Source organism: Diceros bicornis, chromosome 14 (genome assembly GCF_020826845.1).
Source record: "Diceros bicornis minor isolate mBicDic1 chromosome 14, mDicBic1.mat.cur, whole genome shotgun sequence".
Classification (NCBI taxonomy): domain Eukaryota; kingdom Metazoa; phylum Chordata; class Mammalia; order Perissodactyla; family Rhinocerotidae; genus Diceros; species Diceros bicornis.
The window spans coordinates 16507894-16532056 of NC_080753.1; the positions used below are offsets into that span (position 1 = coordinate 16507894).

Below are 24163 nucleotides of genomic sequence, written 5' to 3' on the forward strand. Positions count from 1 at the left end.
TTTCAGAATAATATAGTTTTGCAGATAATACAAAATGATTTTAAGGTCAATCCAAGATATACTTTCTTAACTCCCTGGTAAAGCCAGGAGGGGCAAAGGTGAGAATATGTTTAAAATATGGTAGCAGGAGGGAAAGAGGGAAATAATGGAAGAAGGGTTTAGAACTGACAGAACATTTTGTGCCTCCAAAATTATTCTAATGCCATTCAATTTTAATTCAGGGTGAAGATTCAGGTCAGTTTCTCATTAATCCAATCTGGCTTTCCCTTCTAGGCTACTATTATTAACTCCTCTATTCAGATGTTATTCAAATGAGTCTCTCTATTAAAAGAAGCGAACTGATGCAGGCAAAACATATTGTTAGTAAAGCTTCCCCAGTTTGGCAACACATTAATGATAGATCTGGCATTCTCAGTGTCAAAAACTGTATCGGCATCTGTTACAACAGAATCAAGTTAAAATGAGAGAAATGAAAACAAATGGAGGCAGGGAGGAGAAAGTGCTGTAAAATAGTTGAAATACTCTACAGATTCTTTGTCCCTAAAGACTCTCACTTTTCATCGAATTGATGGAGAATTTGATACCATGTCATGTAGGTAACTTTCTTGCGGAAAGACAAATGGGTAAACGTGGTTGTGTAGAAAACTTGGGGGCAGGCAGGTACTCTCAATATAAAGTATCTGAAAAATGACTTTGATGGGGTCCTACTTCTTTTGTGACTATCTTGCCTCTATTTGTATTCCTTCCACCAGGCATGCACTGCCTTCTTCTATATGTAGACGCCCAAGAGGTTGAATGCAGTGCGTGACCCAGAACTTGCTCCAGGCATTAAACAGGACTGCACCTTCACTTCTGCCCACTAAAGTTCACCTGCTCTGAATCTCATTCTAGAAAATCCTTATATTATGAGCTATTGCACTTATCATGTAATCTGACCTGACTAAAGTAATTCTTCATCAAACAACTCATCCCACTAAAGAAATTACTAGTCGTATAGTCTGGGGTAATGAGCACAGACTCTGGAGCTAGACTGTCTGGGTTCAAATCCCGCCACTAGCTGTGGGAACTTGAGCAAGTTTCTTGGCCTCTCTTTCCTCCATTTTCTCATGTGTAAAGTAGGTGATAAAAATTAAACCTACCTAAGATGCTTTTAAGGAATCAAGTGAATTAAAATATGCAAGTTGTTTAGGATGGTGTCTGGCATGTAGTAAGCATTATTTGATTATTAACCGTTACTACTATTTATTAATAACATCTCAAGGAAATTTCCTTTTAAATAGGAGTTCTTGGAGATGCCAACAATCTAAATCAAAAGAAAGACTTTCTATTTGGGAAAATACCCAGTCAGCTTATGAGGCAGTTAGAAAAAAAAATGTGGACAAATATTTTAAAAACTCTCAAAATATGTCCTTCCCCTAATGTATGACAACTGCTAGGTTACAGGTAGTTGAGGCCCAGTGAAACTAAATAGCCTGACTAAAGATGTGGAGTTAGTAAAGCATGGTGATAGAGGTTGTGTGGTAGAGACAGGAGAGGCAGCACGAGGGATCTGGACTATAGAACTTCTAAAGAAAGTACAGAGCCCAAAGAGCTTCGACTAGCCAAATACCTCTATTCTCAGATCTCAAATCTACATATCTTTCTAGGTCTGTCTGCAGCTTCTGGGTAACATATTCATGTGCCTCCAAGACCCCTCTATTTTTATATCTCAATGGAGAATCATGCAACCTATGACCAAAATAAGACTCTCTTCTGACTCTCCTGCTCCTGTGTTCTCCTTAGCTCTGTAGCTGGCACTGCCACCCACTCAGTTATCCGAACCAAAACACTAGAAGCCCAAACTCCTCTCTCTCCACCTGTGTTTTTCTCTAACCCTAGACCCACTACCTTACTTCAGAACACCATTTTCTCTTACTGAAATGACAGCAGTCACATAGCCGATCTTCCACTCAATATTGTTCCCATAACCCATTCTTGCAGTGTGGTCATAATTATCTCTAGAACGTACAAATGATCGTGCTAATCTCGCTCTTGAAACTCGTCAATGGCTCCCAGTGGTCCATGAGTTCAAGTTCAAATTTCGAAACATAGCTTCCAGGCTTCTGCATGATTTTGCACAGGATTAAGTCTTCAGTATCCACTCCTTTGCATCACCTGATCCAGCCACATTGAAGCATTTGAACTTTTCCCAAGAACATACTGCAACTCACCTCTAAGAATTCACATGCGCTTTTCCTTCTGCCTAGGATAGTTCTTTCCTTCAGTGGTGTTCCTGCATATTTAGTCCTGGATCAGTTAATTCAGGAAAAGCTTTCACATTTTATATATATGATTTGATCATATATATGCATATATACATACGTATGTGTATATGTATACACACGTACATACATATTGCATTATATATACATATATATTACACCTTAGAATTTTGACTCTGTTTTACTATTTTTAATCTTAAATTCAAATGAAAACTTCTAAAAGTCACATAGAGTTACAGAATTATAGTAACTCAAGTGCTGTTTCTTCATATTTACAATTACTATGCTAACATTGTTTATTTCAAATCTGTTGTTTATGCACAAGAATGTTTTGCACCACTGGGGTTAGAGCCAATGACTGTGTCTGAAATGACCCTGGATAATTTTGAAAAGTTACAAACTTACTCTTATAATGAAAGCATGTTGGAGTGTGTTGAGGGCTGGTCGTATAATTGGAATTTCTCCAAACTAATTTTTGTGTAAAATAAAGTATTTATTAAAGGATAAGTTAAAAAATTGAGTAAACAGAAGCTTCAATATAATTTAAAACTCAACAGAGTCTACAGAGATTGTTTAGCAAGTAGACCAACAAAAGATTTTTCGGGTAGGGATATTTCACCACTGCCATTGTTTAGAATCACTGGCGCACAGTGATAACAGCAAGCAGATCAACTTTTGTTTTAAAATCTATGGTCAGCGCACGCCTTTATTGCCTGCATCTGTTGCAAACCATTCCCACTGCCATGCACTTGGCCTTCTGCTGCTTTACTCCCATTTAATATCTAGCTCACATGGTGCTTTCATCTCTTTGCCTAACTTGTAGCTTATTTCAGCTATAGCTCAATTCCGCTAATCCCTCACATCACTACCACAGCTACTGATATTTTCATTAGACTAGATTCCTTGAATTATACCGAATTAGATGCCTGCTGTTATAAACTCCCAGAGTGCCCCGGCATATGGTATATTTATGTTACAGATGACCCTGCTCCTTTTTAATTGTTCAACTTCCTAGTGTATCTTTTCCATTACACTATAAACCCTACGAAGGCAGGGACTATACACTGTTTCAGGAGTAGCCAGTCACTAAATAGTTGTTAAATAAATAAATTTCCTCTTTACTGCTCTGTCAAAAAGTAGCTGAAATCCTAACAAGTGTCGACTGATTTGCTAGTTTTGCTCCAATACAGTGTCAGGATCCATTCATGTGCCTCCAAGACCCCTTTTAAATTCTGTGTCTCAGAAAAGCCCACTGAGACAGGACCATCCAACACGAGGATGGATCATTATGAGGAAATACTAATCCACATCCACGTGTCTGTGCCTGAGACCCAGCTCAGAAAGCTGCAGAGAGAGAACTCAGGGGAAGGGGGGGCATGATAACAAAGGACATTTGCCAGGTTCCCTCCTCAGTCAGTAGCGTGTTTCTGCCTTTCTTCAACTGATGAAAAACGGTTCTCACCAAAAGCTTCAGGTAAACTGTCTTCTCTTTCAGAAAATATTTCCAGGCTTCCTCTCAACACTCCTTGTCCCCTTAAGTATTCTCAAAATATTATTTGCCCATTTTCTTGTCATATTTTATTAAAATCTTCAGCTTTTATTTTCAGTTTCTTCCACCAAATCATAATATCTTTGAGAACAGGGATCTACTTTTAATTTATGTTTGAATTTCAATCACCTAATTTAGCACCTGTCTATAACATATATTGAATATATGCCTGTTGAATTTTATAAAGTAAAACTGAATACTATCCCCTATAATGTTACTTGAAGTGAACCACAGAGGTAAACACTGGACTATTAGGTAGGCAGTCTTCAAACCTTCCCCTTCAAACTCCTCTCACTCTCTCATCAAGGTACACCCCTGGAATACCTTTCTTAAGGCAGCACATCTCTTAATAACTCTTCTTTTGTTTATAAAACCTTCTTCCTCCATGCAGCCATGTTCCTTAGCAGGTGCTTATGTGGAACTTGGTCTCTGAGGGCTTGTGTCCTAGGACGATGATCCTTGCCAAGTGAGAGACAAACAACATCCCAGAAGGGATAAGCCATTTTCTAGATAATATCTCTTTATCGTGCCCCCTTCCTGCATCTATCATCGATGTTCTTGACTCAGGGAAGGCAATATATTTCCAAATCTCTTGCATATATCCTTTAGAATGGCAACCTCCTTAAATTATAGCATCTCTTATTTTCTTCCTAACAAAACAGTCTCACATAGAGTTCACCCTGAAGTTTTGACCTCAGAATTTACTGCTTGGATAAATATATCGCTAGAAAAAGTTCACATTTCTTCAGATTTTATAGAAAATAATGTTCCTTCCTCTGAAGCCATAAAATACTTTTTTCTGTGTAAATTTAACATATCTTGGAATTCGGTTTCTTGTGGGATCCTTTCTGCCTTCTGAATGTGAGGGGACTCAGAAAGTTGAAATACCATTTAGGAGTAGAAAAATTTTTTGTTTCTGTATATTTTTAAGGTTATAAGTTACCTGAGTTTAGATTTTCCCTTCTCCAGTGAATGAAAAACATAATCCCTCACCAATTGGCTATTATGGATAGGGTTCTATTTCTGCGATGGGCACATCCTAACGGGGCAGGCTTCTTAGACGTTTCATAATCCAATTTGCAAACTCTAGAAAAGCTTGAGTGAGTAGACAACATTTAGTTATTTTAGTTGAACATTAAAATCCAAGATAGTGTGAAAAGCAATGGTTGTAACACTACTGTTTAACATCTATTGAGCATTTGAAATGTGCCAGTTCCTAAACTATATACTTTATGGAAATTTCTTCACATGATGTAGATAAGGAAATTGAGGCACAGAAATGTTCAGAAACTTTCCGAAGTTTACACAGCAAGTAAATCGAAAACCGCATAATTATACTCCAGAGCTCAACTTCTATGCCTGCAACTCTAAAGTGCCCACATGGTATGTCACATTTCTACCTGGTGAATGTAAATTTCTGAATAGTAAGGACCATCTCTTTGCTTCTGTTTCCCCATGCAGTGCTCAGCCCAGGGTCTTATGATTCTTAATTACATTTTTTTTTACCATAAGTGAAAGAATTAATTATAAATGTGTTGAAGGTAAGAGTTGCCATATATTCTATACCTTATATAGTGCAAGAAACACTCAACTTTTTTTTTTGGTGAGGAAGATTGGCCCTGAGCTAACATCTGTGCTAATCTTCCTCTGTTTTTCTTTTTGTATGCAGGATGCCACCACAGCATAGCTTGACAAGCGGTGTGTATGTCCACAACCTGGCTCCGAACCCACGAACCCCCAGCCAGCAAAGCAGAGCATGTGAACTTTAACCACTATGCTGCTGGGCTGGCCTCTCAACTTTTTTTCAACTTTATATTTCTTTAAGCTTACTGAAACAAAGTATTCAAAGAAACACACTTTAAAGAAGATATTCTTCATTAATGACAATTTTGGAAAGAATATTATGTTCAGAATGGGACAGCAGAAAGAACAATATAATGATAACTAATATTTTTCTAATACTTAATATGAGTTAAGATTTTCATGGATTATCCCATGTAATCATTACAATAACCTTCAGATACAATTGACACCATTATCTTCACTTTCATAGATTGGAAATGGGGTCTCAGTCTAGATATCTTTCTAGTTTACAAAGCTAGCAAGTAGTAGAGCCAGGATTGAACCTAAGCAGTCTGTCGTCAGAGCCTACGCTCTTCATCATTTGCCTTAACACAATACTGAGTAATGCCCTTCCTCTTTTATATTGAATAATTTAGATTTTTAAAGACCTATCATCTGTTTTATGTACTTTATAAATTATACAGAGTAAATTCCCATGGATCTGTCTCATAAAGACAGATTCCGGCCTTTCTTTGGTACATCATTCACATATTCTCTGTTGATCACTAGAGGGCACCGTCGTGTTTTTAGGGTGGATTAATTGCAACTAGAAATGGGGACTCTATGCAAAATAACGTTGGGCAAGCACTATCAGTTGTGAAAGGAAAATGTCAAACCAATTTAATTAGCCACGAATTCAACAAATATTTTTATGTGCCCCATTGGAGACAAAGATGAGGTAGTCTACTCCAGGAGTTTACAATATATTTGGGGAGAGCTATGCATGTATAACAAATCTAAATAAGTAGTGTGGACAATAAGATTTATAAGTTTAGAAGAAGAAACTATTGTGAGCCAAAGAAATAACATTGGATACTTATAGAGTGCTTTTAAAATTTCAGTCTTTGTTTCTACTTACTTGATTCTCAGACCTTTATATAGGAAGTGTAATCCTCTCAACCTCACCTATAGGGGACTTGATACTCAGAGGTGAAGTGGCTTCCCCCAATCATTAATTGGTGAGATTTTCATTTGCATCTTCAAACCTCCTTCTAAACTATTGTTCTTCCTATCCTCACAGGAACTTAACGTGTAACCGATAGAAATCGACCATTACTATCACCTTAGTTTTTTAGATAATTGTTCTTTTCTCCAATTCTTTCTGTCAGTCTAGGTAAATTTGGTGTATTTTTGTTGTTGTTTGCAGACTTAAAGCCTAAAATGGCTGAATAGATCAAACATGCGTGCGCTTTCTTAATTTCATGAAAAAAAAAAAACTGAGTTGTATGCCTCAGACCTTGTTTGCCAAGTTTCAACAAGGAGAGAATTTTTATGGTCAAATTATAAAACCCTGAAAATAGGACTTTATAATGGAAATGCTGATACAACCGTAACTATAGTATTGCAATTGCATCACTATAAGAAAATTGGTTTAGATAATATATCCTTCTGGAATGAATGTCATTCTAAATGATTGTGCATCTCCATAAATCTAAGCTAACTCAGTAATTCAAAATTACTAAGATTTAAGTTTAGTACCAATAAGCAATAAACTTATGGCTACTGCTATAATAACTGTTGGTCGCTACACCCTTATTTCACAGCAGGTGGTCTGCTCCATGCTGGTTGCAGACTGAATGAAAGCAGGCAACACTTTGAAACTAATTCCTGAAGTTGATGGAAGACTCCAGAGCCATTTCAACTGGTAAAATAGTGTTGTGTTTCGTGCACTTTTTTCTTTTTAAATTAAATGCTCTGAGACACTTGACCTTTCTGAGAAATGAAGGGCAAACACAGCTTTGCTCTCATTTCATGGCACAGTTATAAGTCTCTAGAAATTTATAATTATCTTGAGCAAACTGTTTTTAGTTCATAAGCCATTATTAACACAATACTCCTATTAAACAGGGAAAATAATTTATTTGTCATTGAATGGATTTCTTTGAGTCAAAAAATTGAAAGAGAGCTTTGTTCAGTCCATCCGTGTTTCACTCTGGACACACAATCCTAGAACCCTTGCTCCGTTATTCCTAACCTCTTCATAAGACCGTCATATACTTTGTTTGAAATATGTGTTCAGGTCTCACAACTTAAAATGTCCAGTTTTAAATGATGAGGTAGACATTTGGATAAGCCTTCCTTTCCAGTTTCTTAAACATGGGAAATAAGTAGTAGTTTCATGCAACTATTGATGGGATTCAGTTCTCCTGGTTTTAGAATCTGAGGCTTTTTCTTAAATATTGATGAAGTGTTGTTCTTCAATACTTTATAAAATTTATTAACAAATCTTTGTTATAAAATTATTTATAAAATAAATATTATTATAAAATTTATTTACAAATCTTTGCTAACATCAGCAGTTTAGGTGACTTAGAGTTTGGCTTAGGTTTCTATGATTTGAAGCTCAAAGCTCTTACATTTTCATTTTTCAAAATATTTCCTTACCTAGAACAGAACCTTATAGAGAATAGTCACTGAATAAATCCTTTTCTCTTTTCCTTACTCTGAAGAATATGGGATACGCTTAGAGAAGAAAGTAGCTTTAAAGATAAAAGAGAGAGAGGAAATAATTGGTGAAGCCAAAATCTGGTGGCAATTATTGAAAATAGTAAAGAATGTAAGTTAAAACACTAAATGAACAAGAATATTCAATAAGAAATAAGAATAAATCATTTAGGCATCATGGATTCGCATGAAACAGCAACTACAGTGTGAAATAGTTTTACAGAAACCTCAGTTGAAAATCATACTCTCTTTAGCTAGAATTTTTCACTTCAAATACACACTATTATATATTGTAATCAATTTGAAAGTAAAAATATCAAATAAATTATATAATGTCTATATTCTTGAACAGAGAAGCATATTTTTATTTTTGGAAATTTGTTACCAGTGCTTTGGATACAATAATCATAGTAGGGTCTAACATATGGAACTTTATAGACTTTGGGGCTGCATGTGGTTACAAACACTTTTCAGAAAGTTTCCAAACTGCTGAACTTTGCCAGTTCCTTAGTTTGCCTTTATTGTCTTATGAAGTCACACATTTACTCATTGCACTGAGATATACAAAAAGAATATATTTTCTTTATTTTTCACATAATAAATCTTATGAGTACCATTATACAGGGTAATGGGGAACTCCATTCCCTACCAATCCATTTGAGCAACTTAGCCCCAGACAATAATTTAAAATGTTCCTGTAGGTAAATGCTTAGTCTTTCAGAGTGGCACTCATTTCCCCTGTTCAACTCCAAGATGGCATCTGAATGTACAGAGGACGAGGGTTCATGTGACCATACCTTAGAGAAGGGATGGCCTTGGGATTCACAATTCTATCCTCAGAGCCCTCTGGTCTCCAGAGTAATGTCCTGTGTTCAGCTGGTCTCTTTGTCCTCCAGGATTTTGCATCTTAATTTTACTACCATTGACCTCGTGGTTTAATCTTTCTCAGCTCATTTGGGGCCCAGTGTTCTTCCTCACTTACTAGGACTAACTTCAGGTCTCACTGGCATTGTAGACCCTCTGAGATACAACTGCAACTCCCATTTAATCTCAGGCTCTGGCAGTCCTTGAACTCAAGATCAGTTTGCTCCCACGTGTACCACCTTTAATGGCAACATCACAGTTGGACTCTCAGCTAACTTCTATGTGTCCCTCCTCATACTCCCAAGTGCATGTGGAAAATTCTGAGTCTCATCCCGAGCTGAGATTGGCATGGTAGCTGAGATGCTTGAGAAAAGCTAGGTCAAGTTCCTCCTTTGCCTAACTAGCATATGTGGCCATTTTTCTGCTCTAATTATGGTTGCCCCCAGGTCGGTACAAGACTAGCCTTAGTGGAATCTCTTCCTTAAGCATTGAAGTGGGGGTAAAACTTCTATGCTACTGATCATCTCATCAATCCATCTTACCTGTGTTCTCTCTGCTCATGTTGGAAGCTCTGAAAAGTTCATGCTACAAGCATCTCTCCCCTAACTGCCCTTCTTTTCCCTTGTCAAATTTCTTTCCACATTTTTCTGGGGCCAGAGGGGATTGACTTGCCTTTTTTTTCCTCTTTACTGCATGGGGTCTTCTGTATATCATATTCCTCTCCTTTCTGAGGTGGAAGACACTGTACCCACTCCCAGGTGTTATAATGGTAAATTGATTGCAAGGAAGGAGCATACGGCTTACTGTTAAGGGGAGAGGATAAGAGTTATTTCCCTTCCTTGTTTATTTTCAGCCTCTCATCTATAACTTCTTGCAGTATCAAAGTATCTGGTTCTCATATTCCACTGGTACACATGATCATCATAATTGTTCAAATATTGAAATAAGTTTATACTTGTTGGTAGATAGCCACTGTTCTAGTTCTCCAGTTGTCCTCATTGTCACCTGGGCTATTATCACCCTTTGCCTGGGACATCCAGATTTTCTCAGGAATCAGTAATAAAAGAGGTAGTGCTTGGCATATCAGGGAACCTCCAGGACTCTACTCTAATATTATAGCTGACATCCTTCCTGATTGATCATTGCCTGTGTCACACATGTTGTAAACTATGGTGAATATCATCCTTGAATGTTCCCATATGCAATTATTCCATTGCTTCAGATCTACTGTGAGCTCAAGTACCAATCAGTATAACTCATATGTTCAGTAGAATCCAATCACTTGCCCCACAATGATCTGACTAAATTAAGTGTGAACCCCTGCTTCCACGGTCTGGTGAGAGTCTAGAACCCCTCTCATGATATATGGGAATTTCTACAATTGGCATCTCATGCTTCTCTTTGCCTTTGCCCTCCTTCATTTGCACCCCTGCATTTAATTGATGTTAAAAAAAACTGGCTTTCTTCTTTGGTTCCTCCAAAGTCTCCACTTGAATTTAAACATTGTTTAGGTGTAGTAAATTTAATGAAGATTTAGGAGTAATGGGGACAGTTCGCACTGTGGCGTGTGAAGCCCGCTACCCATATTTTGGGTCTTCATATCTCAGCTCCCTGGATCAACAAATTCTTTATGCTTTCTTGTGCACACAACTCCATTCACATTTGTCCTTAGAGAATTAGTTTCTACCCAAAGTGAACTTTCTAAAGAAGGTGCTTAATATAGCAGTGTGTTTTTTCTGGACAGTTCTTATGCCACTTGCTAATAAAAACTAATTTATCCATGCTGTTACACAAATGTGTTAGAATTGTATACAAGTCTTATATATTAGGTTTCTATAATTCATCTATATTTTTGGATGTAGCTGCAGTGAATTCATTTTCATTGTTAATTAGCCATTTTGAATATACCACAATTTATTCATTCTCCTCATGAAATTTATTTCCAATGATATGCTACTACAAATGATATTGTTATGATTAGTCTAATACCTGTCTCCTGAAAAATAACTTATATTTTAATATGTCGTATCCACACCTGAAAGAAAAGACTGCACAGCTCTAGAAGATCCTGGACTCTTAAGTCGATGCTTTGTTGGAATGAGATTTTTTTTGAGGGGGGAGGGTGAGGAAGATTGTCCCTGAGCTAACATGTGTGCCAATCTTCCTCTATTTTTTGTATGTGGGATGCCACCAGAGCATGGCTTGACGAGTCGTGTGTAGGTCCGCACCCAGGATCCAAACTCACAAACCCCAGGCAGTTGAAGCAGAGTGTGCGAACTTAACTGCTATGCCACTGGCCGGATCCTGGAATGAGGTTTTGAGCTGCCTCCCCTCAGGGAGGGAAGGAGTTTGTTCTACATGTGGGACAAAGATTTAAATGGATATTTGGTGACCAGAAAACTAGACTATGCTTGAGACTGGCTAGCTGTTCAAAAACTCATTTTCTCTTGCTTCTGAGATCACAACAGACTGCATTTTCCAGCCTACCTTAGAGTTAAAAGTGACCTCATGACTGAGTTCTAGCAAAAGGAAGTAGTAGGTACCATTTTTATGACTGGTCCATAAAATACTCCTATATGAGATTCTGTTTCTCTTTCCCTTTCCACAGTCACCTTGAAACCCACATGTTGAAGGTGACAGAATCCTTAGTTGGAGCAGAACATGGATCCCTGAATAAATGCTTGGAAGCGAGATCCCTTGTTTTGTATGTCAGTCTCAGTCTTTCTATAACCAACGTTGTGGCTGGTCTGGCCCTTGTGGTTCTTATTACATTGCAAGATGCCCTTCAGCAATAAACATCAGGAAACTTTGACAAAAAGATTTATTACTTACAGGACTTGGAAATTACATGGCACACCTGGGGCCACAGAGTGAGGTCATAGGTAGAGAGAGAGAGTGCGTGAGCCTGGGGTTCTGCTTTTATTGGGGTGAAGAGTGAAGACCTGCAGTTTAGTGGGATCACTCTTTATTGGTGAATTTAAAGCATAGGAGTGGGGATTTAAAGTGTGGGAGGAGAAAAAAACAAGTGGTCCAAATCGTCAATTATCGAAATCCACCAAGATCTCTAAAACAAAGGAGCCTCAGTGGAGGGAGGCAGCCTAGCTCTTTATCTACTCATGTGGCTGGCAATGTGTTTATTCGAGATAGCCCTCTTTGAAGTGGATGCCTTGGCAATCAAAGCTTTAGTTAGATACCTGCATTACAAAAAGTAAAAGCCAATTGTCTGGGCTTACCTTACACCCCTACAGATCAGCGTTACTCATTTTGACATTACATGGGCAAGAAATAAACTTCTATCATGTTTAAGATATTATACACATCTGGCTTGCTTTGTTATAGCATTTAGCATAACCTAAATAATATACTTTCTCTGAATCTGTTTCCCTTCTCTATGAATAGAGGTAGCAATAACCATCCTGCAAGGTTATTATGAGAAACAGACCAAATGGAAAGTGTCTAGTATAGTACTCAGCATAGTGACGCACAATAAATGCTTTTCCTTTTTATTTTAGAAACTTTTTGAGCATGGAAGAGGCATTAGACTTCTGTTTAGCTAATTCTTCAACTTTCAAGGAGCGTTAAGATATATAAAGGGCTATTATATATTTTTTAATGATTTTGTGTTTTGGGGACCACAGTTTTTCACTAGGATTGTGAACATAAAATAACCGAGGTTATATGGTGGTATATATATATGGTATATATATGGTATAACTGAGGCCGACCCACTGGCATAGCAGTTAAGCTCGCACACTCCGCTTCGTGGCCCGGGGTTTGCCAGTTCGATCCTGGGCGCTGTTCATCAAGCCATGCTGTGGCGGCGTCCCACATAGAGTAACTAGAAGGAGGTACAGGTATGACATAAAACTATCTACTAGGGCTTTGGGAAGAAAAAAAAAAAAGGAACAAAGGAGGAAGATTGGCCACAGATGTTAGCTTAGGGCCAACCTTCCTCAAAAAAGAAAAAAAAAAAAAAAAAAAGACGACGACTGTGAGCTATTTGTAAAACAGCAAGTAAAAAAAAAAATGTTCTATAACTAAAAAGAAAATATAATTTTCATCAAGACTTTTCATTATCTCCCTGAGAGCAGTCAATATTAACTGAAAAAAGAAAAGGCTTTGATGAGCATCTTCCATAGATCTCTCAAGTATGGAGAGATTGCTTCCCTAACCTCAAGTTAAATAGTTAAGGGAAAGAGAAAAGAAGGTGATCAGGCTACGGCTCTTCTGCTTCTACCCTGAATGTTCTGGGGCCTTACACTCATGTATAGCTCCGCTCCCATATGCTTTTGTGACCATGAGCTGAGAGGAGTTGCAGCAGTGACTGAAAGAATAGGGAGGATTCTCAGGTAAACATTAGCTGCACTCGGAACAGTTCCACCACTGCTCCGTACCTTAGTCTACAGCCAAATTCCTTTCACTCCTAGTGTGAACATTAATGTAATCTATAAGTCAGATGATGTTTATTAACCAAAAGTTTCAAGTCAATTCTCATATTTTCTATCTTCCTTCATGTCTTTGTGACCTGATTGCTTTGATTTTATTTTTTTCCCCTTTTTGCCTCACACAAAGACCTAACTTTCATTATTCCCATTATGTAATAAAACTTGATGACTAATCTGGTGACTACCACTACTTAGAATATCAGCAAAGCACAGATTTGGATCAAAAGGAATGCCACATTCTAATGAACAGTTTATTCTGAAATAGCCATGTGGTTGGGTTGAAAAGTCACAGGATGTTCAGTAAGAACTTTTCATCTTTAATTAATTTGGTTATCTGTGCTTGATATTACAGAGTGTTCTCGGGTCTTCAGCCTTAGCAAGTTCATCTTATACTCAGCGTGAGCATAGTTTCTAGTTTGGAGATCACAGGAAAGCATTATTACTTCAAGGTTGCCTAAATTATACCTCTTTCTGCTACATCAATTCAGAGTAAAGTTTCCTTCACCTTGAACTTATTTCTCATTTGGTTCCTCTTCCCCTCACTTATCTTACTATTACCAAACCTCCCTTTGTTTTCTCCAGATGACACCATATCTGCTCTAGCTTTATCCCAGGAGAGTTCTTTTTCCCCCATTTGCTGATTCACTAAAGTTATATAGAAGTCATTAGAATTTTCTTATTATTCGAAATTTGTTCTTGCCATCACTCAATATACCCAATGTATTCTTTATGATCTGTTTCCATCCAGATCTCAAAAGCTGGGTCATATTTATTTTTCAACTTTTTTCTACCATTGATCTAAGAAGCTGGCAAACCTTGGCTATCTTTTCTTCCTTAAGAAGGTCCTTGAAAAAGACGTTCTTGAGTTGTAAAACTAGCGAGAGACTGGGAGAATATTTACATCTCAAAGAGGCAGAGAAAAAATTTATAATTGCAAGTTTTCTAAAGAGAATGCTTAAGGAAAAGGGAGGTCCGGGGCCTATAGTCAGGAGAAACTTGTCTAAAGTTTAGTCAAGGGGAGGGGAACATTAAGGTCATCCTGATCAAGAGTCTTTGAGCAGGAAGAACATGGCTTCTGTTTGCTATGCCAAAGGTAAATCTGATATATGTTTTTTGTCTCTTCAGTGGTCTAAATAATATCCTCAGATAAGGAGTGTTTATAGTCTCTGCACTGTCTAGTGAGTTACCAGGAAAGACCCTTGACCCATAGTTTCTCCTCAGCAGCCCAATGGTGCTCATTTATGAAATTGTTCACTATGAAATCCTTTACTAGATTCATAAATTTCTTTGGTAAAAATAGATTTTTGAAGGGGAAATGTAGAGGGAATTTGTGGAAGGGATTTGGATGGGCCCCAAAAGACCTTATAGTCTAGTAGTTTTCAAAATGGGTTTTCTATAGGAGCCAAGATTATTCCAGGAGACCACAGGGATGCGAAGATTTAGAGACCTATTCCTTCTTCTCCTCCTGAAGCTTGATTTTTATAAATCAAGGTTCTATACACAATTTCATTTCAAAAAAATCTGTAATTTACAAAGTTTGAAAATTGTCACAAAAATTTCAACTACATATCTTACAGATGAGAAAAGAGAAATACAAAGAAATAATATGACTTGACCAGTCTAGTGGTTATAACTATATATTTTGAATTAAACATACCAAGGCAAGAATTCTAGGCCTTTGACTTACTATGTGATTTTGGGCAAGTTATTTACCCTCTCTTAATCTATAAAATGTAGAAAATAGTATCTACTTTATAAGGTTATTGTGGATACTAGATGAGATAACATCTCTAAAGCACAGCCCCTGATTCATAATAAGCTTTGAAGAAATGGTAGTGATTATGAGGACTTTGACGATAATTACAATTTATGTGACAAAAGTTAAATTAGAGATTGTGCTTTCCCCATCTTGAAGGGAAAAAAAGGCTTTGTGTTGCAGAGTTAAAAATCATAAGCTCAGATTTATTTCTAAGGTGGCCTTCCATGCACAATCAAGTTGGCAAACAATTTCCATGTTTTTCATGGATTTAGGCCTGGCTCATAAAGCATTGTAGTGAATCAGTACTAACATTTTCTTTTTGATAGCTTTTCCTTTTTATTTGGAAAATGTGGGTTCAAAAATAGACATTATAATTGGCTCTAGTCCTTGAGTAAAAGAATAATCTCATATTTATTATTTTTTTGGAAAAGAATAGGAGAAAAAAAATAATGAAATTTTCTTCTCTGTTCTTAGTATCAGGAGTTCTGGTAGCAAAGAGATGTTTTAGTTAATTTGCTTGTGGGTTTGGTGACCCACATTAATAATCATTCTCATTCATAACAAAATTAAATTCTCTATATTGTGTACTATGGGATTTGAGCAGGACCAGATACATCAATTTTACTTAGAGATGATAGGCTAAAATGCCACCTTCATGTCAACTGATGGGAAAATTCTTAATCCTTTCTTTCCTAGCAAGAACATGTCATAACCAAGTTCCAAGGACTCAATCAATATTAGTACTAGAATGTTCATTCCTATATTATATGGGGAAAAACTCACTGAGGAGGAAACCAATCCTTGGGCAAATCACTTCATCTCTCTAGTTATCAGGGGATCTGTTTGGAATCTTTATGCATCCTGAAATTATTTACTATTCTATGACCATGTGATTAATAATCTTGTTGCGTCTGAATGGCAAACATGTAAAGATTACTGAGACTCCTGTGGGTTATCCTGTTCATTCCCACATTCCAGGCACTCTTGGAGTGTTGTCAAAAACAAGTAATTGATCTCTGTTTTCAGCACCAGTATCTGAGGACTAGAAATACATCTTTATACAATAGCCTATAGAAATTTTACAGAGTAGATTAGAAATAATTCTGAGTTATTTAGGGAAAAAATTAGAGTCTTGGAATTTGGTTTCAAAAAATGAAATGTTTATTAGTTGTCATAAGATCTACTTTAAGAACTTTTATCAAAATACTCCAAGGTTGGCTAGATAGACTTACAAAATCATTGGTGAATTTCTACTTTTAATAAATTATAAATAATATAGGTTATAATACATCACCTAACCTCTTTTGTTTTTAGTGGTTTTTAGTGTCTTCATTATAAAATTAAGTATTCTTTCCAATACCACAAACTCTAAATTGTTATGATTAAGTTGTCTCTGCACACTAAGATTCAAAATTATAGTATTAGAAGTCTAAAATAGATATTCAGGGATCAATTTAATTGTTGAAGCATAATTTTAAAACTTGATGTCTGAATGTTTAAACATATATCCTTTGTAACTGTAACGTTTGCTCCCAAGATGGTCTCCCTGAGGTTTTAGTAAGCAGATTGTATATATTTTCTGGGACAATGCAAGTTTTTTTCCTGATCATATTCTTTGAATGTGGCATTATGCAATCAAGCATAGAACCATATTCTCTATTAATACTCCTCAGTAATCAAAACTTCCCAGGAGATTTTATGAATGAAATAGACTCTATTTCCTTAGTTAAGCAAGATCTGAACAGAGAAATCATATCCATGGACTCTTTACACTGGAGAAATTATCTATAGTGAAAATTCTTCTATTTTTCTGTATCTCTCTGTTCTTTAGGGTTGTAATTTCAACAGGTAATATGAAATTTTTTAGTGGACTTATTTATAATACTAAATTGGAGGAGGAATAAAGAATTTCATATCAAAAATATAGTGTCACTAGCATTATAGGATTGGTTTACTAGTATAATCATCTTCATCAGAATTTATCATCATCACCATTTATTCAGAATTCACTATTGTAGATTTCTGTATCTTGACTGAGAAATCATTTCGATATTTTCTTTAACACTCTGCACTAAGTATACGTTTGACTTAATATTGGCCTCTCCCTTCTACTTCACATTATTGCCAATGACCTATTTCAGATTTGTAGAACATCTGAGCCAACTCTACTATATGTAAATTGGAGGAAGAGTGTTTCTACTAAGGGTCTTTACGTTTTACTTGTCATTACTATTCTCAAAACACTAGATTGTTTTTGAATGCAAATACATTATCCCAAGAGTATATTTTTAATTTGATTTTTCTTTCTTGAGGAAATAGCAAATCCTATTTCTCAGAAAGTCCTAAAATTATATATGTTATCCTTAAGGACAATATGTATAAGTCAATGACTTTACAGTGACAAGGGCTGTGTATATTCATTACTGTAACATCAAATTAGAAAATGGGGTGATAGAGATTCAATCAATCAATGAAATATGAGTCTACATAACAATCAATTTATATATAACATGTACTTAAGGATTAATAGTCTAGGTATAGAAAAAATGTATTTAATATTTAGGTAAGGATTAATATTCTTGATATAGCAAAATGTGTATAATATGATGATGAAGATTAATAGTCTGAATATAGAAAAATGTATGTTTAATATGTAGGTAAGAATTAATAGTTTGTATATAGAAAAAAGTGCTTGGGGCTGTATAGAATCTTACAAATCTTCTAGGTCAAACTCTTCATCTTTCAAATGAGATGGAAAAGCCAAGTTAGGTAAAGTGACATCCTCAAGATCACATAATCTATTATGTTAGAACTGAAACTATATTCTCATCTCACATCTTTACTTTACTGCTTTGTCCGAGACACTGAACAAATGGCCTTGTGAAATAATAAAATTATAGAATAAAATAAATGAAAAATTGACTATTCTTACTTTGACTAGTAGGTGAATCATATACTCTGCACCCAACATTGAGACTTTTTAGCTGATAATTTATCACTAAAGGAAGGCATGTGGGCAGATTACTCTGAATGTGTAAGCCAAGATACGGCATTTATATTAAAAAGGAGAATAATTTACTCTTCATTTTTTCCAGAAGTCTCAATCCTTGATCATTAAGATTCTTTCTAGCTATAGAAATATCAAAAAAATTGTTGACAATAATATCTACAATAGTGATAAAACTAACAAACATGTTTTGAGTACTGTGCTAAACATTTTCCATGTACTGGTTCACTGTTCCTTCAATAGCCATATGAGGAACTCTATTAGCAAACAAATCATTCATGCATTTATTTATTAATCTACTCATTCAACACACTATCAAGGAAATGTGCATTGTAGGCTTTTTATTTTTAAGGTACAGTGAGAGACATAGAGATATGAACTAAAGATGGAGACATAGTGTTATTATTTCTGTAAGCCCTTTTTCTTATACTTTCAAATAAATTCATTTCCTTTACAGTGGAGTCACATCAAGCTTTTAGAAAACTCTTGCCATTCTCTTGCCAAGATAAGAAAAAGCTTGACAAGCAAATGTAGATTGAAGTAGAAAAAGTAAAATTCAGAGGCACATATTTTCACTAAAATGCTTATTTATGTGTAATATGGCAAAAATACACAAAGATGAAAATTATTAGGGAGTCTTGCACGTTGTAATTTATCAATAGACTTTGTTGTTGTTCAACTGAATCAAAGATAAATATATTAAGTACATATTTTATGCTTAGCTTTTTGTCTCCTCATTTCTCTGACTTTATAGTGTAAAATTTTCTATGTAATGTGAAGCAGGATATCTGTTTTCAAAGTAAAATGATAAGTCGTATGATGAAATTGTGTCTAGTTTTCTAACCATAATTTTTTTCTAGAAGAAAAACTTTCTGGCCATTATTTTCACTTTCTTCCTCTCTTAGTAGCTTCAGTGTTAATATGCTTAAAAATGAGGTGTTGTTTCACCTCCACCACTTTATCTTTCGCATGGCAAAACATTTTCTTACAGTCAACATTTATATAACGTATATTTGGGATCTTCTAGAGAATATTGGTGAGTTGGAAGGATTGTCAGGGTGTTTTTGCTAATTTTAAGGATGGTGTAATAATGATAGCTTGAAGAAATAAAATACAGGTGAGTGAAAAAATTTAGGCTACTAGAAGACTTAATTTGTGAGGAATTTTTTCTTGTTCTGGCCCTAATATGAGTCAGGATTAGGATATTATTTAGAGGAATTCCCTCTCAAGTTGCAGTGTTGTAAATGATATATGAGAGGACAAAGGTGATGTTAACTATTTTTATGAGAGCTCTCAGAAAAGGTTATGCAGAGAATTCGATTGAGCAAATTCCATGATGGCAGGATCCAGCTTCTGGCCACTAGAGCTCCACAAAGCCTGATCAATGCTTGGCATATAGCAGGATATGCATAGTAAGAAATAAAGATTTTCCAATATGGTAGCATAGCTTTTTCCCATTGGCATATTGCTTTCTGAAGGTCCTTGGCCTATTTTATTTTGGAACTGTGCTTGTCATATCTAGATTTTAATTCCAGCTATTCTTTCCTTATTTCAGCCAAATGTAAACAGTGCCATTACTGTAGCTTGGACTTGGGGAAAGCATACAAGAAAAATTATGGACAATGTAATCATCATTGGGGCGAACAAGAAATTAGTATTATTTACTGCTTAGAACCTACAACTCAGGCTGTATATTAGCTGACCAAAAGGAAGAAATTAAGATCATGCAGAACTAAGGATGATAGAAAAAGGTAGAGACCCGTGCACCCAGAGTTCAGTACTTTTCATAATAAAGCTTTCTCCAAACTTCCATTAAGGACTAGAACTCTGTTCATGAATTTCTATGATGAATAAAGGTTGAGAAAATGGAATATATATGCTTGAACCACACAGGAGTAGCAGACACTCATACATAAACATAAAACCTCTGCAGTTCAGTTCTCTTTTCAAGGTGTAATAGCAGAAGTAAAGCAGAGTCCATTACATGGAAGATGTTTCAGAGACACACTTTGTATTTGTTATGGGGTTAACTACAAGAAGTAATAATGTAGCCATAGGTGGATCAAAGAATAGGAGAAAGTCTAATTCTGAAAGGCAAGTCTCATTACAGATTCTGTGTCATTTGTCTTAAGAAAGTTACTTCATAAAACAATCTAGATCCACCAGACTTGGGACACTAGACATGGATGTTTAGATCTTCCTTATGAATGGGACAGAACTGTGGTGGGAGAATGATTGGTATGCGGGAATTGAAGAGACAAGAAAAACCATTCCCTGTTTAGAGTTTTATTTTATTTATAATTTGTCAAACCTAAGTGTGAGACAGGGAGCAGGAAAGGGTGTAAAGAGTGAGAAAATAAGGTAGGAAAGAAGGACACTCAATAGAATTACCTTTTTCCAAAGAGTAAGGAACTTTGAGCAATGATTCATCGCAGTACCTTAGTCCTTAGGATGGTCTTACTTGAAGAGATGAATTAAAGAAGAGGGAGGAGTGACCTTTGCCCACAGCCCACCTCTTCTCAGTTGCCCTCACTTACGCTGTGAGGGTCCATAGTATTCTTCCGCAGACTCTCTTACCAAGTTATCTGTTCCTTACAATTTTCATTCAAAAATGCAAATTTGATGCTTCTTATATGTTTAGAAATTAAAATGAATCATTTTTTATTCAAAATGCTTGGAAATAACAGCAGAAGAATAAAGTGAAGGCAAATACCCCACCCTTAAGATGAAGGTGTTTAAAGAATGCACATATTTGTTGGCTGCTGAAAAAAAAAGAGTTGAAAGAGTCTCTGATTGGTCATGTTAACGGAACACACAATTCCCACAGGAGAGTTCGTCATCAGAAGCTCCCGGTTATTTTTTCAACCAACACTTAGAAACTTTTATGAGGTAGACAATGTTGAACAATTGAACAATATTTTAGATGACTTACGATGTATTTTTTTCATAATTCAAGTCTTGCATATAAAAAGTAAAAATGCAGGGGCTGGCCCAGTGGTGCAGTGTTAAGTTGGGCGCACTCTGCTTCAGCAGCCAGGGGTTCTCATGTTCGGATCCTGGGCCCGGACCTACACCACCCACCAAGCCATGCTGTGGCAGCATCCCACATACAAAATAGAGGAAGATGGGCACAGATGTCAGCTCAGAACCACTGTTCCTCAAGCAAAATGAGGAAGATTGGCAACAGGTGTTAGCTCAGGGCCAATCTTCCTCACAAAAAATAAAATAAAATGCAACTTTTAGAAGCCTGCATATAAAACATAAAAATGCAACCCTTAGAAGTCAATTATAAATATGTTTGTTGAGCATCATTGAAATGTTAGGACTGAGCTAGACCCATCTAGATATGAAGATGAATAAATGTCATTTCTACCTTTGAATAACTCAATATCTGAACAGATGAGAGAAAGATAGAAAAAGAGTCTTTGAAGGGGAGTAGAACTTAATCCAGTGTAGTTATGATGATCCCTGGTAAAAAATAATACCTATGTTGAGAATGAAGAAATAATCGGAATTAGCTAATGGGATAGGGGTTGGAAGGGCATTTATGCTGAAGAAACTACACGGGAAAATTAATTAACTGATGAATAAAGGTCTGAAACAAATGTAAACCTTCAGATGAAATATCTTCTTTTAATTGCAGTAGCCATTTTTTGTGAGCTCCCAAGTGGGGCGTGTGATTTTGACATGTGCACTTAGGTTACTAGACATAATGTGTTATAATAATGCAACCACAACTGACTAGAAAATTAAGCATTTATAGTTTCAAGTAACTGTTAAGATTAGAGGGCATCTCCTCACAACTAGGAACTGGAAAAAGAGTAAAAAACAAACAATAAGATACTGTACATCAGGCAATGGAGAATAGTGATTTCTGAGAGACAGAAAAAAATGACGTGAGTCCTATAAATGTCCAATGAAAGCCTTGAGAAATATTCTGGCCCATGGCATAGGGAGGAGTAAGTCAGGCAGAAACCTGCAGACACCCGGAGTTGAAGTGAATGAGCTGAGAGCCCAGGGAGACACAGGCAGCCGGAGTTGATAAGACAGCCTACCTGAGAGAAAGAGCTGCACAGAAAGAGAACTTAAAAAATGTGAACAAGTTCCTCCTCAAATATGCAGCAGAGGATTCATCAGTGCAGGCAAGTAAAGAAAGTCCATGCGGCCAGGTAAAATGAATAGAAGGAACTGTAGCAAGACTCACACAGGATTGAGAACAGCGCCTCGTCCCACTAGCTTGATTGGAAAGTGTCCTAACTGTAACAGAATGTGGTAGGCTGAAAAACAAACCCCAGAAAGACATCCATGTCAAATCTCTGGAACTTGTAAATATCAACTTATTTGGAAAAAGAGTCTTTGCAGAGGTGTTTAAGTTATGGATCTTGAGATGAAGAGATAACCTAAGATTATCCAAATGTGGCTTAAATGCCATCACAAGTGTCCTTATAAGAGCTCAACAGAAAGAGATCTGACACACACAGAGACCATGAGGCAGTGTGATCATGGATACAGAGAATGGAGTGATGCGGCCACAAGACGAAAAATGCCAGCAGCCACCAGAAACTCGAAGAGACAAGGTGCAAATTCCTCCCTAGAGACTCCTGAGGGAGCACAGACCTGCTGACACCTTGATTTTGGCCAAGTGATACTGATTTTGAACTTCTGACCTCCAGAATTATCTAGCAGAATAAATTTCTGCTGTTTTAAATCACCAAGCTTGTTGTAATTTGTCACAGCAGCTACATGGGCTATGTGAAACAGTACATAGCAGAGGCTTGTCTCAGTAGTGGGAAAATAACAGCCCTAGACTAAATACTGTTCTCATCTGCCTAATACATCTTAAAACGAAAACAAAAGAATCAAAGTATTTCCAAGTAACTTAGCTGCATCCCAGAACAAAGTGCAACAAATTTTATAAGAATATAAAAATATCCAGCACCCAAAAAGGTAAAATTCACAATGTCAGGCATCCAATTAAATATTATCAAATATTCAAAGAAGCAAGAAAATAAGACCCATAAATAGGAGAAAAATCACTGAATAAAAACTGACCCACAACTAACTCAGATGTTATAATTAGCAAACTTTATTCCATATGTTAAATAGGTTAAAAGAAAGACTATACATTTCTTTTATAAAAAGCCAAATCAAAATCTAGAGATAAAAATACAATGGGTGAGATGAAAAATACATAGCATGATTTATGGCAGATTACATGTTGCAGAAAGAAAGATTAATGAACGTAAGGATCTAGCAATAGGAACCATGCAAAATGAAATTCAGAAATAATAATAAAAAAAGATTTAAAAAATAAAAAAGCATCAATGACTAGTGGGAAAATTTCAAGTAGCATAATATATGTGTAATTGGAGTCCCTAAGAGAGAGAGTGAAGGACAGAAAAATTACTAAAGACAATAGCCAAAATTTTTCCAATTTGATAAAAAGTGTGAACTTTCAATGAACCCTAGAAAAGGAACATGGTGAAAACCATACCAAACACATCATAATCAAGTTGCACACAAAAAAATAAAGATTAAGAGGCAATTACACTAGCAGCCAGAGAAAAAAACAAATGTTACATACAAAGAAACAAAAATAAGAATGATACCAAAACTATGCAAGTGGAAAAATGGTGAAATTACATCTTTAAAATAATAAACGGAAGGAAAAAAAACTCTGTCAATCTTGAATTCTTTGCTCAGCAAAAATATCATTCAAAAATAAAAGTGAAATAAGGCTTTTTCAAAAGTACAGAAGCTGAAAGAATTTATCTCCAACACACCCACATTATAAAATTGATAAAATAGGAGGCGGAGTCAAGATGGCGGCGTAGGCAGACTCGGAACTCACCTCCTCCTGTGGACACAGCCAATTTACAGCTACTCGTGGAAAAATTACCTCTGAGACAGAACTGAAAACTGGATGAGAGGAACTCCTGCAACAACGGACAATCCTAACTGAGGTGGAAGAGGCAGAGACTCCCTTCCGGA

At 36.2% G+C, this 24163-nt stretch overlaps 1 long non-coding RNA gene across 1 annotated transcript in view; it reads right to left on the reverse strand.

The window, feature by feature from the left end:
- The window catches only part of LOC131413585 (uncharacterized), a 107222-nt gene that overhangs the window by 82602 nt on the left and 457 nt on the right, over positions 1 to 24163 (reverse strand). The gene's annotated exons all lie outside the window — the stretch shown is intronic.